This window comes from Anticarsia gemmatalis, chromosome 29, assembly GCF_050436995.1.
Source record: "Anticarsia gemmatalis isolate Benzon Research Colony breed Stoneville strain chromosome 29, ilAntGemm2 primary, whole genome shotgun sequence".
NCBI lineage: Eukaryota > Metazoa > Arthropoda > Insecta > Lepidoptera > Erebidae > Anticarsia > Anticarsia gemmatalis.
In genome coordinates, this window is record NC_134773.1 from 1,909,588 (window position 1) to 1,932,337 (window position 22,750).

At 41.1% G+C, this 22,750-nt stretch overlaps 1 pseudogene; it reads right to left on the minus strand.

Annotated features, from left to right (window-relative positions):
• Nucleotides 1-2,710: 2,710 nt before the first annotated feature.
• On the minus strand, nucleotides 2,711-9,831 carry LOC142985097 (uncharacterized; annotated as a pseudogene).
• Between the last annotated feature and the right edge of the window lie 12,919 nt (nucleotides 9,832-22,750).

The window sequence follows — 22,750 nt, forward strand, 5'->3', positions numbered from 1 at the left end:
GCCAGCGTGGTGGGCTCAAGGCCTGACCCCTCCCTCATTATGGGAGGAGACCCTTGCCCAGCAGTGGGACATTAATGGGTTAAATTTATTTATTTTATTTGTAGCAATTAGATAATTCAATCTTCAAAATAATATAAAACCTTCGAATAGGTGTAAACAAATTAAGAAAAAAAATTGAAATATGTTGCGCTAACTAACGGCTAGTGTTAGACCTAACTTTAGGAGACGAAATCCTCACATATTCTTACGTATTTTGAATAACTCTTTACCTAAAATGTTCAAAACTGAATAAATATCAATATAAAATAGTATTCACTCACCTTATTTAGTTAATTTTTTTAAAAAACGTGAATTTCACTGCGGTGCACTTTCGACGCGCGAAACTTAGGTTCAAAATTTTGAAACTGTCATATTGGCGCGTTGTTAGGAGCTATATGAATAGTAACCGTTGACTATGGTTCATTCGTTCGTTCGGAAACGTTTTAAATAAATAAAAGTCTTCAGTATATCGCATAAATTTATTTTTGAACAAATATTCACAAGTTTCGTCGTGTCCTTCCTTGACAAAACAGTTGAGAGGTTGGTCTATATCAGGGGTGGCCAACTTGATCAGGCGTAAAATCTACTGTTTACTACCGAAACCCTGTGCGATCTACCACTTACATACTTCTTGAAATCTTTAATGAAACAGCATAGTGTTTAGTACATAATCATAAAACATTTTTTATTACAGTCCTACAATTTTTGTATCACATGTGAAATTGTTTCCTTACTCTTACTTAATACTTTGGAATGAAAGTTGATGTTTAATCAACATTCATAGGTCCTATCTATATATTAGTGTGAGCATTGCGTCGCAGTATCTTCCACTAGTTTAGCATAATCAGGTTTGTAGTTGGAAATTGTCAACCTTAAAGAATCCAATGTATGAGCGTCTGTCAAGCGAGAACGGTGTTTATTTTTTGTTTGTTTTAAGTAGGAAAATGCTGACTCACATAAATATGGTGAACCAAAACACGAATGAAGTTGTTCAACACATTTCTTCAAGTTTGTATATTTTTCGTTGGAAACCAATGCCCAGAAGTCTTGACTTGATGATGACCTTGCTTTTAGAAATATGTCGCAGCGCAGAGTAATAATTTCGTTTTGTAACATCATGTGCTCCATTTGAAATATATCTGCGAATTTTGTAGCCAATTCATAGATATCACTATGATCAATGGAATTGTGCGTGGTGGCGCCACTGAGCACGACACTTAGCATTAAGTTTTAAAAATTGTTATGTTATTTTCTAATATTCGACTGATTGTATTTTTATAAGGTAGATAATAAGACAAGAATTGTAAATATATATACTTTATTTAAGAAATTGTACAGAAATACACTAAAAATTGTTAATTAATGTAAGCGGCTCTCGTCGCAGTCAAGTTTCCTAGTACTTAAGCTTTTGTCCAAAATGTCTTACTGGAATCCTATTGGCTAAAATGCGGGGATTCTAATTGGTCCATTTTTATCGGCCAATAAGAGGGCCTACATTAATTTGAGGATTTTGTATAAATATGGTGGCCATTTGTACTAGCAACACAGTCCACAGCTAGCATCGAAACAATAAGGATCTGAAAATAAACTTTCTTCAAACCGCAAGAAGTCTTCTTATTTACCGGCACAGCATAATGTACCCAGTACATTAAATGTTTTTTTTTTTTTTTTTTTTTATTTTTTTTTTTTTTTTTTAATGTAACCTCAAGATGTGCCCTTAGAACTCATCAAACCTTCTGGTTGGGACCGGATTTTTGGGCACTGATCGCTCTGCCTTACTCTTTGCTCTCCTAATCAGCGTCTGGGTTCTTTCAGTGGTTCCCTCAAGCTTGGCCAAGTGACCGGCCAGCTCTGACAAGACCTCCATTCCTAGAGGTCGTAGATCATCAACAGTGGCCTTCCTCTTGATTGCCCAGGCTGCTTCGTAAATTCCCTCATCTTCTTGACAAGCAGCAAGAGAGGGGGCAAGAATAGCTGCGAGAGAGGCGTGCTTGATAGTTTTGAACTCAGTGAAATACCCGTCATGAATGACACGAGCCCACGGGTAAGTCTGGTCAGCATCACCCTTAGGGAGATGTTTAACGAAGAACCCGGAGATCAAATCCCAGGACTTGAAAGTTCTAGCAGTACATGTCATGTCTGCTAGGTCATCCCAGACAGTCTCATAATGATCAGTGATTTGAGCAATGATTTCTAGGATCCCCATTCCGTTGTGAGCAGTGTGGGTGAGAACTGAGGCAGTAATGATAGCAGCCACTGTCTCTTCCGAAGCCTCGGCAGCTCTGAGCCAGGTGACAACTAGCTTGGCAATCAAACTACTAGTGTCCCGATTCTTCTTGTTGATTGCTAATCGGGCCCTGGTCAGGGCCTCGTTACAAGGAGGACAATAGTAAACCTGATCGTCTCCAAATATCAGGTTTGAGATGTTCGTGCTATACTGAGTCTTAGAAAATGCCTGAGCCATCTGCTCTTCGTCTTTTACTGTAAATCGTAAAAAAGTGAGAGCCAGATAATTCAGGAGGGACCTCAATACAAAGAAGGCGTCTCCTGGTGTGTCTGTAGCTTTGGTGGAATCCATGACTTTCTTACAGCACATTATGAAGTTTGTCATGTCTGCGCTAGTGTACTGTTTGATGATTTGAGTTGGAGCTTCAAGATCTTTTTGCTCCGTTGAAGTGGTCGAAAAATTTGGAGCCTTGCTGTCAGAGACGCGCTCTAGGGCTGTGCTGATCTTAGTGAGCTTCCCTGGCAGCATCATGATCTCCATGACCTCTGGAGTGGGAGTCACATTTGGTTGATCTCCTCGGGCACGAACCTTAGCTTGACCATGAAGGCATTCTTCAGTGTCTGACGATGAGATCCATCTCTCCCGCCGTGCGAGGTCGTCGCATCTTCTGTCGGTGCGGGTGCGTCGTCTCCCCTGAGCGGCAGTATCACCAGCTTGCGGACGGGTCGGCGAAGAACTCCTCCTTTGGTCAGGATGTCCACGGTCCTCACGACGTTGTCCGGGCCTGGGTAGACAGCTGTCACACGTCCTCGTAGCCAGATGTTGCGTGGCAGGTTGGGGTCAACGACCTGCACTAGGTCGTCGACTCGTACCGCAGGTCCGCGTCCGTGGGGCTCCCGCCGGTTTTGAAGTTCCGGTAGATATTCTCTCAGCCACCGCGTCCAGAAAACGTCGGCTAGTCGTTGCGCTGCTCGCCATTTTGATGTTGAAAGTTCGTCTCGTTCTGTGAATGTACCGGGTTGTGGTACTCGGCCGGGTCCGCCCAATAGGAAGTGGTTGGGCGTGAGAGCTTCAGGGTCTTCTGCGCTAACTGATACGTGAGTCAGCGGTCGGCTATTCACGGTGTACTCGGCTTCGCTAAGTAGAGTAGACAGGACTTCCTCCGTAGGGTTTCGCTCGTGCAGTGTCGCTGTGAGGGCCACTTTGACTGACCTCACTAATCTCTCCCATGCGCCGCCCATGAATGGTGCACCGGGGGGTATGTAGCGCCAGGAGATTGTCCTCTTCGAGGCGGCGTGTGTGTTGGCAGGGACTCCCCCGTGGGACCTTGAAGCCCGAGTTTTGGCGGATGTATACCGCCAGACTTCAGAGGCTCGGACACGGGGGACAGGTCCAGACCCGGAGGCTATCGCGCAGTGGAGACGCGAATCACGCCAGAACATCCTTCGGATCTGGTCCGAGCGGCTGGAGCACCCCAGCGCTAGTGCTCTACTCATTAGCGCCATCCAACCGGTCCTCGAGGAGTGGTTGCACAGACGTCATGGAACGGTGACCTACCGACTGACGCAAATCCTAACGGGGCACGGCTGCTTCGGCCGATACCTATTTGTAGTCGCAAGGAGAGAGCCTTCCCCAGCATGCCACCACTGTGGGCATATCGAAGATACGGCCGCCCACACATTGGCCGAGTGCCCGGCTTGGGCGACAGAGCGCGGAGCGCTGATCACCGCAATAGGGCTCGATTTGTCGCTACCGGCCGTAATTCGCTCCATGCTCGGTAGCGACGAGGCCTGGAGCGCGATGCGATGCTTCAGCGAAATCGTAATGGCGCAAAAGGAGGATGCGGAGAGGGTCCGGGAGCTAGACCCGAATGCACACCCGATGCGTCAACGCCGTGTCGGACGGAGGAGAGCGGCGCATGACCGCCGCCCACCCTAAATTGGGTCTCTGACAGTGGACTGGGCGTCTGCTGTCAACTTGGAGGAGAGACTCCAAAGAAGGTCGATGGCCGTAGTGTCCGGCCATCGAGCCAATCGGTCTAGAAAGGGCCCCTGTGGAAGGGGCAACCGCGTGGCGTGCGACTTGCGGTTCTAAGCGAAAGCAGTTATCCCGTCGCACGTCACATACGCGGATCAGGCAGGCACTCGTGGGGTTTTAGTGGTGTATGCCCGCCCTTCTAGCGGGAGAGTCCCACATAACCCTGCGCTCCACCCAGGGCGCAGGGTATGCGTAACGCATTTCCCCACGAAAAAAAAAAAAAAAAAAAAAAAAAAAGGAGATTGTCCTCTTCGCTGCTTCCTGCGATGTCCCTGCGTCGATTGCTTGTCTGAGTTCCTTGTCTGCTCCCTTCAGGTTGGTACCGTTGTCCGACCAGATTTCTGTTGGACACCCACGTCGCGCGATCATCCTGCGTAGCGCCATAATAGCGGAGTCGGTTGTGAGTGAACCCGCTATTTCTAGATGTACAGCTCGTGTGGTGAGGCACGTGAAGATTGCGACGTATCTCTTCTGTCTTGTTCTGCCAACAGCTACCGAGAGAGGTCCGAAGTAGTCCACGCCTGTATACGTGAAGGGTCGTCGATGATGCGCGAGGCGACAGGCTGGCAGGTCTCCGGTCCTTGGGTGTGGCGGTACTTGTGTCTTCATTCTACAGAACAGGCATCTCTTCAGTATAGCTCGGGTCACTGGACGAATGCGTATGACCCAGTATTGTTGTCTGCACTCGTTCACTGTAGCTTCAACTCCGGCGTGATGTAACTGTCGATGTACTGAGTTGACCCACAACTTTACGGTCGGATGGTTTCCGTCTAACACCATAGGGCTTTTGATGGCTTCGTTGGCTGCTCCTATCGCGTCGATTCGGCTCCTGAGTCTGATGACGTCGTTGGTTAGCTCGACGCTTAGGTGATGTAGACGGCTTTCTTTGTTGATCGGTTTGTTGTCTTTTAAGTCTTCTATTTCTGTTGCGAAAGCTTCTACTTGCGATGCACACATGAGAAGTTCTTCTGCTTTCTTGAGTGTTTCAGCTGTTACCGGGATAATCTTGTCGTAGCTGCGTAAGGAAGTTGCTTTCTTGACCACCTCTCTCTTCGTTGTTTGATTCCAGTTCGGGTCCTTCACTGTGTTTCTTCTATGACTGTTTCAGCTATTCTGGTTCCCATCACTGCTGCTTGTAGTTCTAGGCGGGGTATCGACGTCAGTTTAAGAGGTGCTACCTTCGCCTTAGCCATGATGAGTGACACCGCTACGTCCCCGTTCGGCGTCTCCGTTCGCCAATATAGGACCGCTGAGTAGGCAGACTCGCTCGCGTCGGTGAAGACATGAAGCTGAAGCTTAGTCGCATCGCTGTAGCCGAGGTATCTCCGTGGTATGGTCACGTCTCGAAGTCTTTGTAGATGTTCCATCCATATCTTCCATTCCTCTGCGAGATCCTCTTGTATTTCAGCATCCCAGCCTGTTCCTCTGCGCCAGACTTCTTGTAGTATTTGTTTCGCCTTGATAGTTACTGGTGATGCGAGTCCTAGTGGGTCGAATAGAGACATAACGATCTTGAGTGCTTCCCTCTTCGTCGGCGTCTTCCTTTTCAGTAGTGGCGGTTCAATTCTCGCCAAGTTGAGATTGAACGTTAATTCGTCTGTAGTGATCTTCCATATGACTCCCAACACTCGTTCTGTGGTTTCTGTCGACGTATATAACTCGAGATCTTCCCTTTGTTCTTGTTCTCCTAATGCGGCTAATAGTGATGGTGAGTTCGACTTCCATTGTTTCAACTCGAAGCTTGCGTTTTGATGGATTTGTCGCACGTCCTTTGTTATACGTATAGCGTCTTCCAATGTTTCGAAACTGTCCAAGTAGTCGTCCACGTAATGCTTGTTCTTGATGGCTAACGCTGCTTCTGGGTTTGACACTTCGTATTGTTTCGCGTTCAAGTTTTTGACGTAGATCGCTGTTGATGGTGAGCTCGACGCGCCGAATATTAGTGACTTCATCCTGTACTCTTCGGGGGGATTGTCGTCTCTTCTATCTCCTCGCCATAGGTAACGTAGCGCATCTCTATCTTGAACTCGTAGTTGCACTTGCATGAACATTTCCTTGATGTCGGCTGTGACGGCTATAGCGTGTTGTCTGAACTTCATCACGACGCCTGGTAGAGACTGTAGGAGGTCCGGACCTTTGAGTAACATGTCGTTGAGAGACACTCCCTTCGTCTTGGCTGCTGCGTCGTGTACCACTCGTAACTTCTCTGGCTTCATGGGGTTGATGACCGCGAAGTGTGGTAAGTACCAAGTTTTACCGGGTGTTGTTTCTCGAGGTGCAGGTTCTGCGTATCCCTTCTGTACGAGTGCTTCCATCTGTTCCTTGTACTTCGTCTTCAAAACTTGATCTCGATCGATCTTCTTCTCGATGTTGTGTAGACGCTTCAAGGAGTTCTCGTAGTTGTTGGGTAAGTTGTAGTCTTCTTTACGCCATAACAGACTTGTTTCATACCTTCCATCTTCAGTCTTTTTCGTAGTGTTGTCTAGGATTCGAAGAGCTTGTTCCTCTGGGTCTGATCTAGGTCTCTTGGGGTTCAGGCAGATCGCGTCCATCTCGAAGTACTGCTTGACTAAGGTTTCTATGTGGTCTTCATTTGTTTCGGTCATATGGGATACGAAGTCGATGCTCTGGGTTTTGTGCTTCAGCAAACTGCCATGGAGTACCCAACCTAGTGACGTGAGAGATGCCACAGGTTGGTCTTTGTTTCCTTTTCTTACGTCCGATGTCAGTAGGAGATGCCAGTTGTCTTGTCCGATCAGTAGCTTCGGCTTCACGTCTTCATATGTCAACTCTCCCTGTATGTCCTTCAGATGTTGACACGCCTTGATGTGTTCCCTAGATACGCGTTGCGACGATACTTGGAAGTTTCTTACTGTACGAGCCTGTATTCTGTCTTCAAAGCCGTTCATACCTCTAATCGAGAATGTGACTCTTCTAGAGGCTATTTCTGACGTTTTGACGTCACTAATTGTCTGTATTTTCAACGGGTCGACGGGTCCTGTCGCTCCTATTTGCTTGGCTAGGTCGTTGTCGATCAGGGTCACTGTAGAACCGTCGTCCATTAACGCGAAGGTGTTGATTAGACCTGTAGAACCTTCTACTTGCACTGGTATGATTTTTAAGAAAGACTGTTTCTTTCTAGGCGTCCACGTAGAGGTGATGATTTCCGACGCTTCGGACTCTTTCTTATCTTCTTTCTTGTTACAGTGTAGAAGCGCGTGATGAGTGTATTTACAGTCGTTCACGCCGCATTGTTTCGTAGCACAACGGTGAGTAACTTTCCTATATCTCAAACATCGAAAGCAGAGTCGTTTGGCCTTGGCTATGTCCCATCGTTCATCTTCATTCATCTTCTTAAAACGTCCACATTCTGTCACCAAGTGTCCTGTTTGTTCGCATACCGGACATCTCGGTGTGTACGGTTTTTCCGTGACGTTGTGAACTCTCTGTGGCCTCTTCTGTGTGGTGAACGGCGGTTGTGTTGATATTTGCTCAGGTAGCGCGTAAGGACTGCATAGCGTTGATTCTCTTCTCAGGAACTTGTCTAACTTCATCAAGTCTGGGTCTTCTTTGGGTTCCGCGGCGGCGAAGTCGAAGAATCTGTATCGCAGGGTAGGCGTCAGCTTGTCCACTATTGTCTTGCTCACTTCCGGGTTGTACATGTAGTTGATACAGCTTAAGGTTTTTAATGTAGCGACGATATTGGAGATTTTCGTGGCGAATATACATATGTCGCGGGGCGATTCCGTGAGACGTGGTAAAACTCGTAGCGCTTCCATTTGCATCATCGCTATTGACTCTGGTCGTCCAAATCGAGATTCGAGTGCTTGCATTATCTCGGATGGGTGAGCGTCGGTGATAAGCAGACCCTCAACTGCTTCCCTGGCTTTTCCTTTAAGATTTCTTCTCAGGCGGTTTATGTTTTCTACTGTACTATACACACTTTCCGTTTCATAGTAAGCGGCGCGAAAAGGTAGCCAATCTTGATACGAACCATTGAAAATAGGTAGTTCGATGAACTTAGGTCGTTGACCCGCTCTCACTGCTGACGTTATGGCCTCTGCAAGTTCTTTGAAGTCTTGTCGAGCTCCCGCCGGTGTGAGTGTCCCGTGCGACTGATGTTGATCTCCTTGCATAGTGGTTCTGATAACTGACGGCTCTTCCGGCTGATGTGGTTCGTTCGTGATCGCCAAGATTGGTTGCGTGTTTTGCCTCTCTAGCCAGCTGTCAACCCTTTCGTTCACTTCCTCTTTCGTACACACGGATATCTCTTCTTGTTCTTCATCTGAGTCCTCAGTCTCTAGGACGGCTAAGCGCGCGGTAGCCAACTCCACTTGTAAGCGTAACAACTCTTCCCGCGCTTTTGCGATTTTAATAGCTTTAACACGACTCGCGGTTGATCCCCCTTGCGCCCTTAGCACTGGCGGGGGGGAGGGGCACTGTGGTTTGTTCGGTTGCACACTAATGTTCACTTTCCTTTGCACTGTCACTGTCTCACCTGGTTTCGTAGTTTCCTTATTGCGGTTCGGAAGAGGGTCCGTCCTCCCGCCGGGCGGCTGCATGCACGCGGCGTCCATCCGGAGCGTCGGTGCTGTTGAAGCGGTTACCGAAGGTGTTTCGTCTGTTGGTGGCGCAAGCGGTGCCGAGGCTCGTCCCGAGGGCGCTGTCGTCGCGGTGACCGATGTGGTGGCTGCTGTGTTCTCTGTGTTGTCGGTCGTTCCTGTGACGCTGGTGCCCGTAGCCTCGGTGGTAGCACCGGTCGCCGAGGTGCTGGCCGTGCCCTCGGACGACGACGGTGTTTGTGCGGTCGTCTTGCGCCCCTTTCCTTCTGAACGCGTAGTCGGCATGTTTTCGTTTTGTTCACGTTTCTATCTTCAGTTTTAATAATTTCTTTCTTCAATGTTTTTCAGGATCCTTTCTTCGATAATGTTTCAGGCTTCTTTCTTCACTGTTTTCAGGATCCTTTCTTCGATAATGCTTCAGGCTTGTTTCTTCACTGTTTTTTCAGGATCCTTTCTTCAATAATGTTTCAGGCTTCTTTCTTCAATGTTTTCTTCCTGTATCCGGCTCGAAGGACCATTTAATGTACTGGGTACATTATGCTGTGCCGGTAAATAAGAAGACTTCTTGCGGTTTGAAGAAAGTTTATTTTCAGATCCTTATTGTTTCGATGCTAGCTGTGGACTGTGTTGCTAGTACAAATGGCCACCATATTTATACAAAATCCTCAAATTAATGTAGGCCCTCTTATTGGCCGATAAAAATGGACCAATTAGAATCCCCGCATTTTAGCCAATAGGATTCCAGTAAGACATTTTGGACAAAAGCTTAAGTACTAGGAAACTTGACTGCGACGAGAGCCGCTTACATTAATTAACAATTTTTAGTGTATTTCTGTACAATTTCTTAAATAAAGTATATATATTTACAATTCTTGTCTTATTATCTACCTTATAAAAATACAATCAGTCGAATATTAGAAAATAACATAACAATTTTTAAAACTTAATGCTAAGTGTCGTGCTCAGTGGCGCCACCACGCACAGGAATCATTAAACGGATAACTGATGAATTGAACCAATTTCTCAATTTTTTTTAAATCACTAAAGCGAATTTCGACGTCTGCTATCACTGCCCTAATTTCTGTCGTGTACTTCTCAGAAATGAAATTGTAGGTAGGATGTTTTTCCATATGATCCTTGATGTTTATAAATTGTTCAAATTTTTTCTTCTCTATGTCAACTATCATAGACGCTGTTTGACTTTGAAATGCTGCAATAGAACTCATCATTTCTGTTAATGTTTTATTCTTGCCTTGTAGATTCAGATTTAATGTACTCAGTTTTCCAGTAAAATCGGCCAAGAAAGCTAAATCACATTGCCAGTCTAAATCACGCAATTGCCGATAATCATCACTCCTTTCTTCAAGAAATTTTATTATTTCGTCCAATAGATCTCGAAATCTTTGCAAAAACTTGCTTCGACTCAACCACCTTACATCCGTGTGCAATGTTAATTCTGGTTCCTTCTCATCTAATTGCTGTTTAAAGAGCCGCCTTTGGAGGGCTTTTCCTTTTATGGAATTTACAATTTTGAAAGAAATATCCATCACATGTTTCGTGTTTAATCTCTTACTAGCCAGTACTTGTTGATGAATTATGCAGTGGTAACTAATGAAGTCTGGAAAATCTTCGTCTTTGTGACAAAGACTAATAAAACCATTATGAATACCTATCATTGCAGGAGCTCCATCAGTTGTCATTGATACTAGTTTATACAAGGGTAGCTTAATCTGGCAAATATATGCTTTGAATACCGTGAATATATCAAGGCCACTAGTTTTTCCTTTTAAGGAAATCATACTTAGCAGTTCTTCTTTGGTTGAGAAATCTTCGAAAACCATCCGAATAAAAACAAGTAATTGTGCAGTATCAGTGATATCTGTTGACTCGTCAAATTGAAGCAAAAAAGCAACGCAGCGGATGATATCTTCTTGTAGTTGTTCATTTAAATTTTTACTTATTGTTTCTATACGGCGCATCACAGTATTTCGAGACAGCTGTAAACCATGAACCGCTTTTTTAATTTCGTTTTTATTTTTGAAAGGTCATGGCCCATTTAGTGTGAAAACTATACCTACGGCGTACAGAAATGAAATATGGCGGGTATCAAAGACAAATGATTGTACTTTTCAATGGTAACTGGCGCATTATTGTGGCTGATGGGGATCATAAAATAATAATAATAAAAAATTGTAATCTACTTTAATTGAAAACTTAACTTATAACTTGTGGTTTTAGGGAAGAGAAAATAAAATACATGTTTTTTTTTAATGTTTATTCAGCTTCATCAATATCTATTACATTGTCCAAGAAAGCAGCAGGTGTATCAATATTTTCTTGATGTCTGGCCCAGGATAAAAAGTATACTACGCTTGCAATATGGGCACAACTTCCTATAGTGCGGCGGCCGTGAATACATGAACAGTAGTATCCCTCGATACTCTCTCGACCATGTCGTGTTGGATTCACCAAAACATCAGTATAATATTGTTTACTCCTGACATGTCGAGACTGAATTCTCCCTCTAATTAATATTTTGTTGTCAACTAACATGCGGTGTCTGTACACTTCTAATGTGTTCAGACTATTTGGTCGCACGTGCTCGTGGCAGTAAGATCTGGCTAATCTCAAGTGATAACTCCCCAATGTAAACAAAGTCAATTCCTCATATGTTAGTTGAGGGAAATCACCGAACGATGGATCATTACCATCAATAGGCACGAAGGCTACTCTTTGCCTATTCATATTATTTTCTTGTACATATTGTGCCAATTCATTCTCTCTATTTATATTCTCACTAGCTGCCCCGCGCAACTTCGCTTGCGTCACCTAAGAGGATGGGTAAAAATTTTCCCCGATTTTGTAACATTTTTCGTTGCTACTCCGCTCCTAATGACCGTAGCGTGATGTTATATAGCCTATAGCCTTCCTCGATAAATGGGCTATCTAACACTGAAAGAATTTTTCAAATCGGACCAGCAGTTCCTGAGATTAGCGCGTTCAAACAAACAAACAAACAAACAAACAATCAAACAAACTCTTCAGCTTTATAATATTAGTATAGATTCTCATTTATAATATTTATAAACTGCTCTACGTACACGCTATCTTCGTAAGGACGTCGTGTTGCATTAATTAGTGCAGCAGTAACCCTGAAGTCCGTCATCATATTAGGCAACGCAAGAACCCTTTAACTGGTAGAAGCATTTTTTTATGTCAGAAAAATAAATTCTCGTTTTATGGAATCATTGTGGGTAGTTTAATAATTAATGTTCAAGAAAAAAAAATATACATGTTTATAATAAGAAAAAAACATGGTGGCAATATCCTTGCCAGCACCAGTCTCGGCCTTCGTCGTTCATTGCTTTTCTTGGTGAAATAATTTGAAACATGGATGTATACATAGTGCAACTTTACAACGTTCACATTCTATTTTAGACCTCTTATTATTTCCTTTAGTGCTGCAGTAGCGACACCTCTTATAAGTCTCTATTTCTATAGGCCAGTGTTCACCTAATCTTTCAAATCTGATTTCTTCAGGTACACCGTAAATTCTTTTTTGTCTTTCATCACTTTCTTCCACTCGTTTCTTTTTTTTAGTTACATAATTTGGCATTGATTGGAATGATCTTTTTTTAAAGGTTTTATTATCCACCAGCTCCCTTGAAAGTGCAATTCTGAATTCTTTTTGGCTCATAACATTGTGCACTCGGGTGTTCGTTTGATGTAATATATGGGCATTGGTTATTGCAACATCTATCAAAAAATAAAATATTCGGGTCCACCATTTGCGACTTCTTCTACCCACGGAATATGATGTTCTTTTTTGGTCGAAACGATCGACACCACCCATACGTTTTGTATATTCTGGTATTAGTAATGGGCATTTGATAGTCTTTTTTGAACCGTCTTTTTGAGTTCTATTACAATTTCTTTTTTCTTTAGGATGGAATGCTGTGCTTACAACATTCACTTGTTTGGTATCTTTCCAAACAGCAAATCCTACGTTCTTCTTGACCCTCCACTTCCATTTTCCTTTCTTCAGTTTTTTGAGCTTTGCGGTTGCCCTAATAGAAGCTTCCGCTATCTTCTGATCTTCTTCTCTGTTTCCAGTCTTTTTTGGTTTCTTTACCAAAAGTGGTAAATCGACCCGATCACTTCGAATTGTTGCTGTACTGTAGACACCTTGTTCATATAATTCTTGCATAAGGTCAAAACTTGAAAAGAAGTTATCAAAAGCCACATGACCAGAATAACCATTTCTCAATAAGGGCTCGCATAATGATTTTACGACATTCCTTCCCAGTCCTGTCTCTGCAGTATCAGTCTTGCCTGTGTAAACTTGGAATTGATATAGATACCCTGTATTACTGTCAGCTCTGCACCATACTTTGTACCCGCGTTTCACGGGTTTCATTGGCATATATTGTTTCAGGCTAGAGCGACCCTTAAATTTAATCATGCATTCATCAATCGACTGAGAATTAGTTGTATTTGCATTATTTTGACATAGATTGTTCAAACGGTCAATAAGAGGCCGCAATTTATACAATTTATCATAGTTATTGTCATTACGGCTCGGCATTGTCATATTATCATTGATATGCAAGAATCTTAATATCTTTTGGAACCTTTGCAATGTCATAGTTTCAGCTATTTCTACTACATGTAATAGTGGATCACTTGACCAATAGTCCTCGATTGTAGGGAGTACATGAATACCCATCTGTATTATGATGCCAAGAAATGCTTTTAATTCCGGTATAGTTATGGATGTCCAGTTTCGTGCATTTTGTTGTTCGGCATATCTGTTTGTCTGTGTTATTATATTTTCCATTACTTTGTTATCAAAAAACAGTTCAAAATATGTAATCGGTCTTGTTCTATTTGGTAGATTTTTGGTACAGCGTAAAGGTGGGCAATCGAAGTTTTCCAAGTTAGGACTTTGTTGCCAAGATTGCTTTTTCCATTCGACCTCATCTGCATCTGATTCATCATCTGACGAAGAAGAAAAGTCTGAAAGGTTTGGGATTTCTCCGTCTTCAGACACAGATGACTGAAATCTTGCAGTTTCCAAAGGAGAATTTTGAACTTCTGCTCTAGATGTAGAAGGTACAGGTAAATTTGTTAGGCCGGGACTTTCTCGTACTTGTTCCGATGCTGAGCTAATCAGAACATCTTCACCTAATAACACAGAAAGCAAGTCTGAATCTTCAACGCACTCGGTAGCTGTCACTTCTTCATCATCTTCAGATAAAAAGCCATCTGGTATACCGAATAGATTTTCAAGCTCTTCTTCTATTTGCTTGTCCGCCAAAACCTGTCTTCGCTTACTCATTGTCTAAAAAAAATGTGAAAAGTAAAGGTTACTTATACATTTCTATACAAATCTAAAACAAACCAGACAAGTGCAATGGTAATGGTAACTGGTAATGGCATATATGTTGCCACCATGTTCGGAGCCAATTTTGAGAACAAATAGTAATTATTGTTAGAAAATATATAGTAAAGCATAATTAGAATACCATTTACTTTACAATAAATATAAAATCTTACCGTGGCTACGTCGCAATATGAAGATTTTCTTAGATTTTTATATAGATCGTCAACTTATGAACCTTTTAAAAATACCTTCAATCAAAACTTTGTCATATGTCAAATGTGCCAATGTTTTATTTTTTAATAATCTGTGATGCGTTCCTTATCACGCAGAATCGGTTACTTTTTAAGTAGTAGTATTGCCGTACGAGAAAAAAAATAAAAATGTTGGTGGCATAGATATTGCCACCACCAGTAAAAGCGTATGGTTAGTGGTCAACCTAATGTCAAATTTGTTCAAGCCGCCATCGCGTCGGTCACCCACCTATGGAATGACCGCACCAAGAGTTGCTTAACGTTAGCAGTTTTAGCTCCGGCTTGCCTTTTAACAAAAGTCACCCTTCGCCACTGTTACATACAAAGAACTTCCCTAATTCATACTTTTTCCATGTTGGCTGTAATGTATAACAGGCACATTTAACATTTCATTTTATTTTATGTACATGATATCAATATTTACACTAAGTACAATCAATTCAAATATTTACAAGTTAAATCTGTTTTGGTTTAAATTAACATTTGAAAACATAAGTTGCCGCACTTTGCTACTGTTAAGACTAGCTCTTCGGTCGCATATTATTCGCCCCGCTTTGCTGCATTCGTTCGCAGGGCACCGATGTCGCAACTGGTGCGAGAAATTTGTAATTAGGATACACGTTACGATGAGCATGCCTAACCTTTTTAACGTCCGGCCTGCGCGATTGGTATACCTTTGCACGTCCGAACACGCGCGGTCAGAACTCGGTTGTTACCGTGTACGCAATTGTAACAAAAAAACCTACATAGCTTCTTAACTATAATAGCTAGAATAAAGAAAAAAACTACAAAAAATTTATAGAAGAATAGCGATTCAAACTATGTAGGTATGTTTTATTGTCTATAAATTTCATTTTTGATATTAAAAACAAATGTAAACATTAAATGCGAGGAAAATGAACATTGAAATTTTGTTCTTTTACACTACATCGAAAAAATACTGTTTATTTTACAAACTAAATAATGTCACAACAAACTAGACGAATTACCCTTTCATATGATGCATAAATGTTAATTTTTAATTAACGCTAAGTAGTTTAAATTAATCGAAACAAAACACTACTCTTCATAATATTATCGCGGCGTCGCGAGTGTCTTACTCGCCCGCGAAGGCAAAATATAAGCAATATGGCCGCTCATCTAAGGTCTCATTCGCACTTTGTAATTTAAGTTGGTTATTTTTTTGTTTGGGTTTTATTAAAATAAACAACAATTAAAATAAATAAATAAAAAAATGGAAATAATAAAAAAAATGAATGTAAATAAATAAAAAAGTTATGTATGGTACTCTATAAAACATTTCTCTATGCACAAATTTTTGTCGCATTCCAGACATTTCCACACTGTCCTCGCAATGACTTTTCGCTGGGCACACATCCAACAGCGACTTTGCCTAAAGTCAGTTTTAACAGGGAAGTGTCGATGCTCGACCTTAGGCCTGGCTGTAGTGGTTGAATCTGTCTTCTTCATAAGTCCGGTTTTAGCATTTAGTAGTCTCGGTTCTGTCTTAAGGTCAATATTTCGATGTAATTTTAGTAAGTCTTCCGCCAAAGTTATCCTGAACTGCCTGTGTGTAATTGATTTATTGGCAGATTTAAATATAACAAACGAATTAAATATGGCTGTGTTAAAAAGTCGTCTAAAGACTTTTTTGTACCAAATTTTATTTCGTGAACGTTCCATGGGCTGACCAGATAGGATTTGGTCTTTTTTGTCCACTCCTCCCATAGACTTGTTGTAGTCCAGGACAACGCTTGGCTTATAAGTCAGTCTGTCATATTTCTGTCGGGTGCCGATTTGGACGGAATGGTATGTCGAGAGCATGCTAACTAGGTTAGCATCTCGCCATACCATTACAGACAAATCGGAACAGTAGCTGGCCAAAACTTCACCTTGTCTTAGTTCTGTCTTAGTCAATTTCTTTAATGAATCGGGAACAAATTCCCGATTCAGTCGTAACGTCCCGTAACAGTCGGTCTGTTGTCGTTTTAGACACCGTGCTAATAATGGTCTATTATAAAAATTGTCCATTATTAGCGTATGTCCACGGTGAAGTAGAGGCTCAACTAAGTCGTATACAATCTTAGCAGTAGCGTTGCTGGGACGTACATCGCTACTGCCAGCTGTGACATCTTCAGTCGTGTCTGTGTCATCAGGTCTCTCGTCAACGTCAGTAGGATTAGTCTCGTCAGTGACAATAGGATTAGTCTCGTCAGTGACAATAGGATTAGTCTCGTCAGTGACAATAGGATTAGTCTCGTCAGTGTCAATAGGATTAGTCTCGTCAGTGACAATAGGATTAGTCTCGTCAGTGACAATAGGATTAGTCTCGTCAGTGATAATAGGATTAGTCTCGTCAGTGACAATAGGATTAGTCTCGTCAGTGATAATAGGATTAGTCTCGTCAGTGATAATAGGATTAGTCTCGTCAGTGTCAATAGGATTAGTCTCGTAAGGCTTTTCCTTTCCCACATAAATACAAGGTGTAAACGACGGTTAACCGAAAACTTCAGTGTTAATTTTGTGACACTAAATGCGCGAAATTTACTTCAACGATATTTCTCGGAAATGATTGGTTCCCGAGTTAGTCATTTTTGAGCATTCAATGTATAGTGAACAACGCGATATATCTCCGCGCATGCCTACGAGATTTCTGGCGGCGTTACCATTATTAAGCCAGTAACCATTATTAAGAAAGTGCTAAAACGAATTGTTATCAATGTCTATCAACACGCAATTACCTGGTGTATGGCGAGAGTTTGAGTAGGTACCTTTGGATCCGGACGTACAGGTGCAGAGCACGCCGTGCACTTCCACGTGCTTCACCATACATAGCACATCAACATTTCTTCCTATTTACGAACACAACTGCTCTTCGAAAACAATAACAATAAAAACACTAACAACTCAAAACCGGAACAATAACAAGTAATAATAAACAACAGTTCACACACGACACGACGAATCTATGCTAATATAATAAAGCTGAAGAGTTTGTTTGTTTGTTTGTTTGAACGCGCTAATCTCAGGAACTACTGGTCCGATTTGAAAAATTCTTTCAGTGTTAGATAGCCCATTTATCGAGGAAGGCTATAGGCTATATAACATCACGCTACGGTCATTAGGAGCGGAGTAGCAACGAAAAATGTTACAAAAACGGGGAAAATTTTGACCCATTCTCTTAGGTGACGCAAGCGAAGTTGCGCGGGTCAGCTAGTAGGACATAACGAACGACACCGGTGAAGAGCTTCCGTCTTCCGCGAGCGAATTGCTCGAACTATCAATCAAAGAGAGCCGTCGGCGCGGCCTCACACGAGAGCTGTCTGGAGAGCAATACATAACTTTGTCAAAAGTGTAGAAAACTAATAATTAATGAAACCGTTTTAACTGTTTTATAACTTTGTTTTATTCAGAATGGTATTTGCACATGGCAGGAATGTATTAGAGTGAACACACACATTCATTGCAGCCAACCGTAACAACAGAAAACTTATGAACTATCAATTAGCCAACATAACAATATTATTTGTGTTGCCATAATATTCTAACACCCCTTCTCAACACAAATATATATATTTATAATAAAAGATTTTATCTAGATAACAGATTAGCATTAATTTATACTCAAAGTTACACCACTTTTGCTCAAATGTTTTACAATTAATTCCTTACTTAAAATCTTGGTTAACATATCAGCAGGCTGTTCATTAGTCTTAATATACTTAATACATATCTTATTATCTTTCACTAGATCTTTAACAAAATGGTAGCGAATATCTATATGTTTCAGTCTTTTTATAGTATCAGAATTAGCATTTATTATTGCTGACTGGTTATCACAAAAAATATTAACAGGGCAAACATTTTCATAACTAAAATCAGTTAACAAATTTATAAGCCAAGATACATCACTAGCGGCCATACTCAATGATACATATTCCGATTCTGTGGAAGACAGACTAACTGAGGCTTGCTTTTTAGAGCACCACAGAATCAAACAATCTGATAGTTTGAACATATAACCTGAAGTGGACTTTCTGTCCAATACATCACCTGCCCAATCGGCATCACAGTAACCTTGTAAATTAATATCTTTACACTTAAAAACTAGTTTGTAATTTAATGTATGTTTGGTATATCTCAACAATCTCTTTAATGCACTAAGTAACTCATTACTTGCGATTGATTGATATCTACTCAGCAAAGAAATTGGATAACAAAGATCGGGTCTTGTGCCTGATGCTGCATACATCAAGCAACCTATTATCTGCCTGCACAACTTCTCAATATTTTTATCTTTATGAACAGTTTCATTTGTAAGTATTTTAGTGTTAAAATTTATCTCCATAGGAGTCGACATATCCTTACAGTTTTCCATATTAAATTTTCTTAGCACACTTTCTAAATAGCTTGTTTGATCCAATTCAGTAGTACCTGTTTCTAAATTTTGCTTTACATTTATGCCCAGAAAATTTGATATTAATTCCATGTCTTTCATTTCAAATTCGTTATTCAACACATTCTTAAATTCTTCTATATGTCTCTTATTAGTACCAAAAAACAAAATATCGTCAACATACAGTAGTACATACATTTTATCTATACCATTGCACCTTTTGAATAAACATGAATCATTATTAGACTTAATGAAGCCTTCTCTACTAATCACAGAGTGAATTTATTGTTCCAACACTTAGGTGAATTTTTCAGACCATACAATGCCTTATTTAGTTTTACAATATTTTTCTCTCCAGAATAAGCCCCTTCTGGCAATTTAATATAAACCTCTCTATCTATATCCCCATATAAGAATGCCCCAGTAACGTCCATTTGATAAATTGGTAAATTTAAATGAGTAGCTATTGCAACAAAGACTCGAAAAGTAGATAACTTTGCAACAGGCGCATATATTTCTCCTAAATCAAAGTCACTAACCTGCTCAAAACCTCTAGCCACTAGTCTAGCTTTGTACTGGTCGTTACTATTTCCCTTGCGCTTAAAAACCCATTTGGTACTAATAATATTTTCACTTACAGGTGCTTCACAGAATGTCCAAGTATTATTATCATTTAGTGTTTGTAATTCTTTCTTAATTGCCTCTTTCCACTTACTTGCGTCCTTCCTTCCCATAACTTCTTTGTATGTAGTTGGTTCACTCATTTTACTAACAACATTGTGGCACTGATAGAACGATGTCTGTTTCCTCACTCTCTTCCTTCTTTCATTCTGAACTGTTGTTTCCTCCACCTCAGATGATTCATCCTCGCAGGGTTCATATTCACTAAATGACTCACTCTCCTCAGTAGACACGTCTTCAAGCGTAGTAAGAGTATCACTATTACTTTGAGTTTCTTTGTCTTCGGTGATCTCACTCACCTTCTTTGTTTCCTGATGTTCATCTTGAATAAGTAGGTCATTCAAGCCCAACATAACTGTTGATTCATTCTCTTTACATTCATCTTGGTTTAAGAATACCACATCTTTTTGTATCTATACAGTTTCTCTCTGGAAAATATACTCTGTAGCCCTTCACATGTTCACCATAGCCAATCATTAATCCTTTCTCCCCTTTTGAGTCCCACTTTCTCCGCCTTTCCTTTGGTATGTGTACAAACACGGGGGAACCAAAAACCTTCAGTTGATGAATATCATACTTTTTGTTCGTCCATATTTCATATGGAGATTTTCTATCTTTGCCTTTTCCTGTCCTGTTTAACACAAAAGCAGCTGTGTTGACTGCTTCAGCCCACAGTTTCTTAGGCAAATTCTTAGCATGTAACATTGTTCTTGCTGCCTCGACAAGAGTTCTGTTTTCACGTTCAGCCTTCCCGTTTTGTTCCGGTGTATAAGTAACAGTAGTTTCATGTATTATCCCTCTCTTTGAACACATTTCCATTACTTCTTTATTTATAAATTCCAATCCGTTGTCAGTCCTAAAAGTCTTCACCTTATTCCCGGTTGCATTCTCTGCTTTGTTCAAAAAATCCTCCAGACAGTGTTTGATTTCATGTTTTGCTTTGACAAAATAGACAGTCCTGAAGTTAGAATAGTCGTTCAACACAACATAATATCTCGAACCACCAATTGATTCTACTTCCATGGGTCCACATGTGTCCCCATGTATTACTTCACACGTCCTGGAGGTTACACTGTCACTTTTCTTAAATGGTAGCCGGTGAATCTTTCCCTTTAAGCAGCTTTCACATTGAGGAACTGAAGATTGTTTTATTTCAATGTTATTTTGTTTCAACACGTTCTTCACATAATCAAAGTTTTGATGTGCCAACTTTTCATGCCACTCGTTCAAATCATTGGTAGCTACCCTTGCAACACTTGCAACATCACATTTGTAACGAAAGTCCAAATAATATGAGTTCTCAAGTCTTTTTCCAATTGCACAAACAACGCCATTTTTGAGAAACTTGCATTTGCTGTCATCTGTCATTATGGCATATCCCCGATCAGCAGCGCGGTTCACAGAGAAAAGATTTGTTTTTAGTTCGGGAACATACAACACATTGTCTATAGTTGTGTTTATCCAATCACTCCCGTTATTGACTTGCACCGCCATCTGTCCACATCCTAACACACTAATGGTCGTACCGTTGCCAACTATGACGGATTTTTGCGATACACTTTGAAATGATGAAAACAACGAACGATTGCGGCACATATGCTCACTGGCTCCCGAGTCAACTAGCCACTGTGATTCTACGTATTGTTTATGCACTGAGTCCGATACAATAAACGCATTACTTATTTTCTTATTGTCCTTTGACATTCTGAACCGGCACTGTGCTTTGTAATGTCCGACTTTTCCACAGTAAAAACATTTATTATCGTTCACCTTTTTCTCACTGTCTTTATTACTTCTGCAGTCTGTTTGATAATGTCCGGATTTGCCGCACTTAAAACACTTTATGTTCCTTCTAGCTACAAACGCCGACGATGACGGTGTACTATCTTTTTCTTCTGTCTTTTCTTTCAATCTCCCCTCTTCGATGAGCAGCCTGGTCACTAAATTATCAAATGTCTGTTTGTCTTCTGGTGCTGACTCCCAGGCCGACACAAAGTGTTTATACTCGTCCGGTAAACTCATTAACACTTTAGTTATAGCGAACTTATCAGAAATTTCTTCACCCAACTGTTTTAGCTGGTTTTGTATTTCTTGTATCTTAGACAAAAATACAGACATTTCCACTCCTTTTTCGTACTTATACTGGAAAATCGCTGCTGGATGATATGTATGCTGGTCTCTGACTTTTGTGCGTAGACACTAAGGAGCTTCTTCCACATTTCAGAAGAAGTTGTACATGTGACAAGATGTATCATAACATCTTCGGACATTCTTGTCACTAGAAGTGTTTGAGCTTTCGCATCCTTCGACTCCCAAATATTTCGTTCTGTGGCGTCCTCCGGTTTCACAGTCCGTCCTTCTACAATGTCCAACCATCCTTGACCCCTCATAAGTACGGTCATTTGAAACTTCCATATATTCCAATTTCGAGCTCCTTCCAGTTTCATTACATTATTTGTGATATCCATCGTGCTGTCCTTCCTTGCTAGAGCAAGTAATAATATCCTTCTCGACGAAAATTTTAATGGCGCGTTCTGACCTAACCTCACTTTTCGCCGATATGAAATAATTACGCTCGATTTTACTTTTACTTTTAAACAGGTATGCGCTTTCTGGGCCCATAACCTGTAGAAAACTAATAATTAATGAAACCGTTTTAACTGTTTTATAACTTTGTTTTATTCAGAATGGTATTTGCACATGGCAGGAATGTATTAGAGTGAACACACACATTCATTGCAGCCAACCGTAACAACAGAAAACTTATGAACTATCAATTAGCCAACATAACAATATTATTTGTGTTGCCATAATATTCTAACAAAAAGTTATTCCTCTAATAAACTGCGTGATAAGTCAGGTCAATAATATGGTAGAATATACATCGCCTGTATTACTAAAAGCGAAGGAATTGCTTCAACGGCAGTTACAAAAGAGATTTGGTGCAATCGAGCATATTTCAATTGTTGCAATTAGCACATTGCTTGACCCGCGCTTCAAAAATTTACATTTTAAAAACGCAGAAGCGTGTGCAAGTGCCTTAAGCATTCTGCGTAGGAGCATTGCTGAAAATTCTAATATTGTCTCGTCAGAATCGGAAACTGATAGTATTTCTGATGCAGATACATAAAATTTTTGGCGTGCACATAAAGAATTGGCATGTAAATGTAGGAA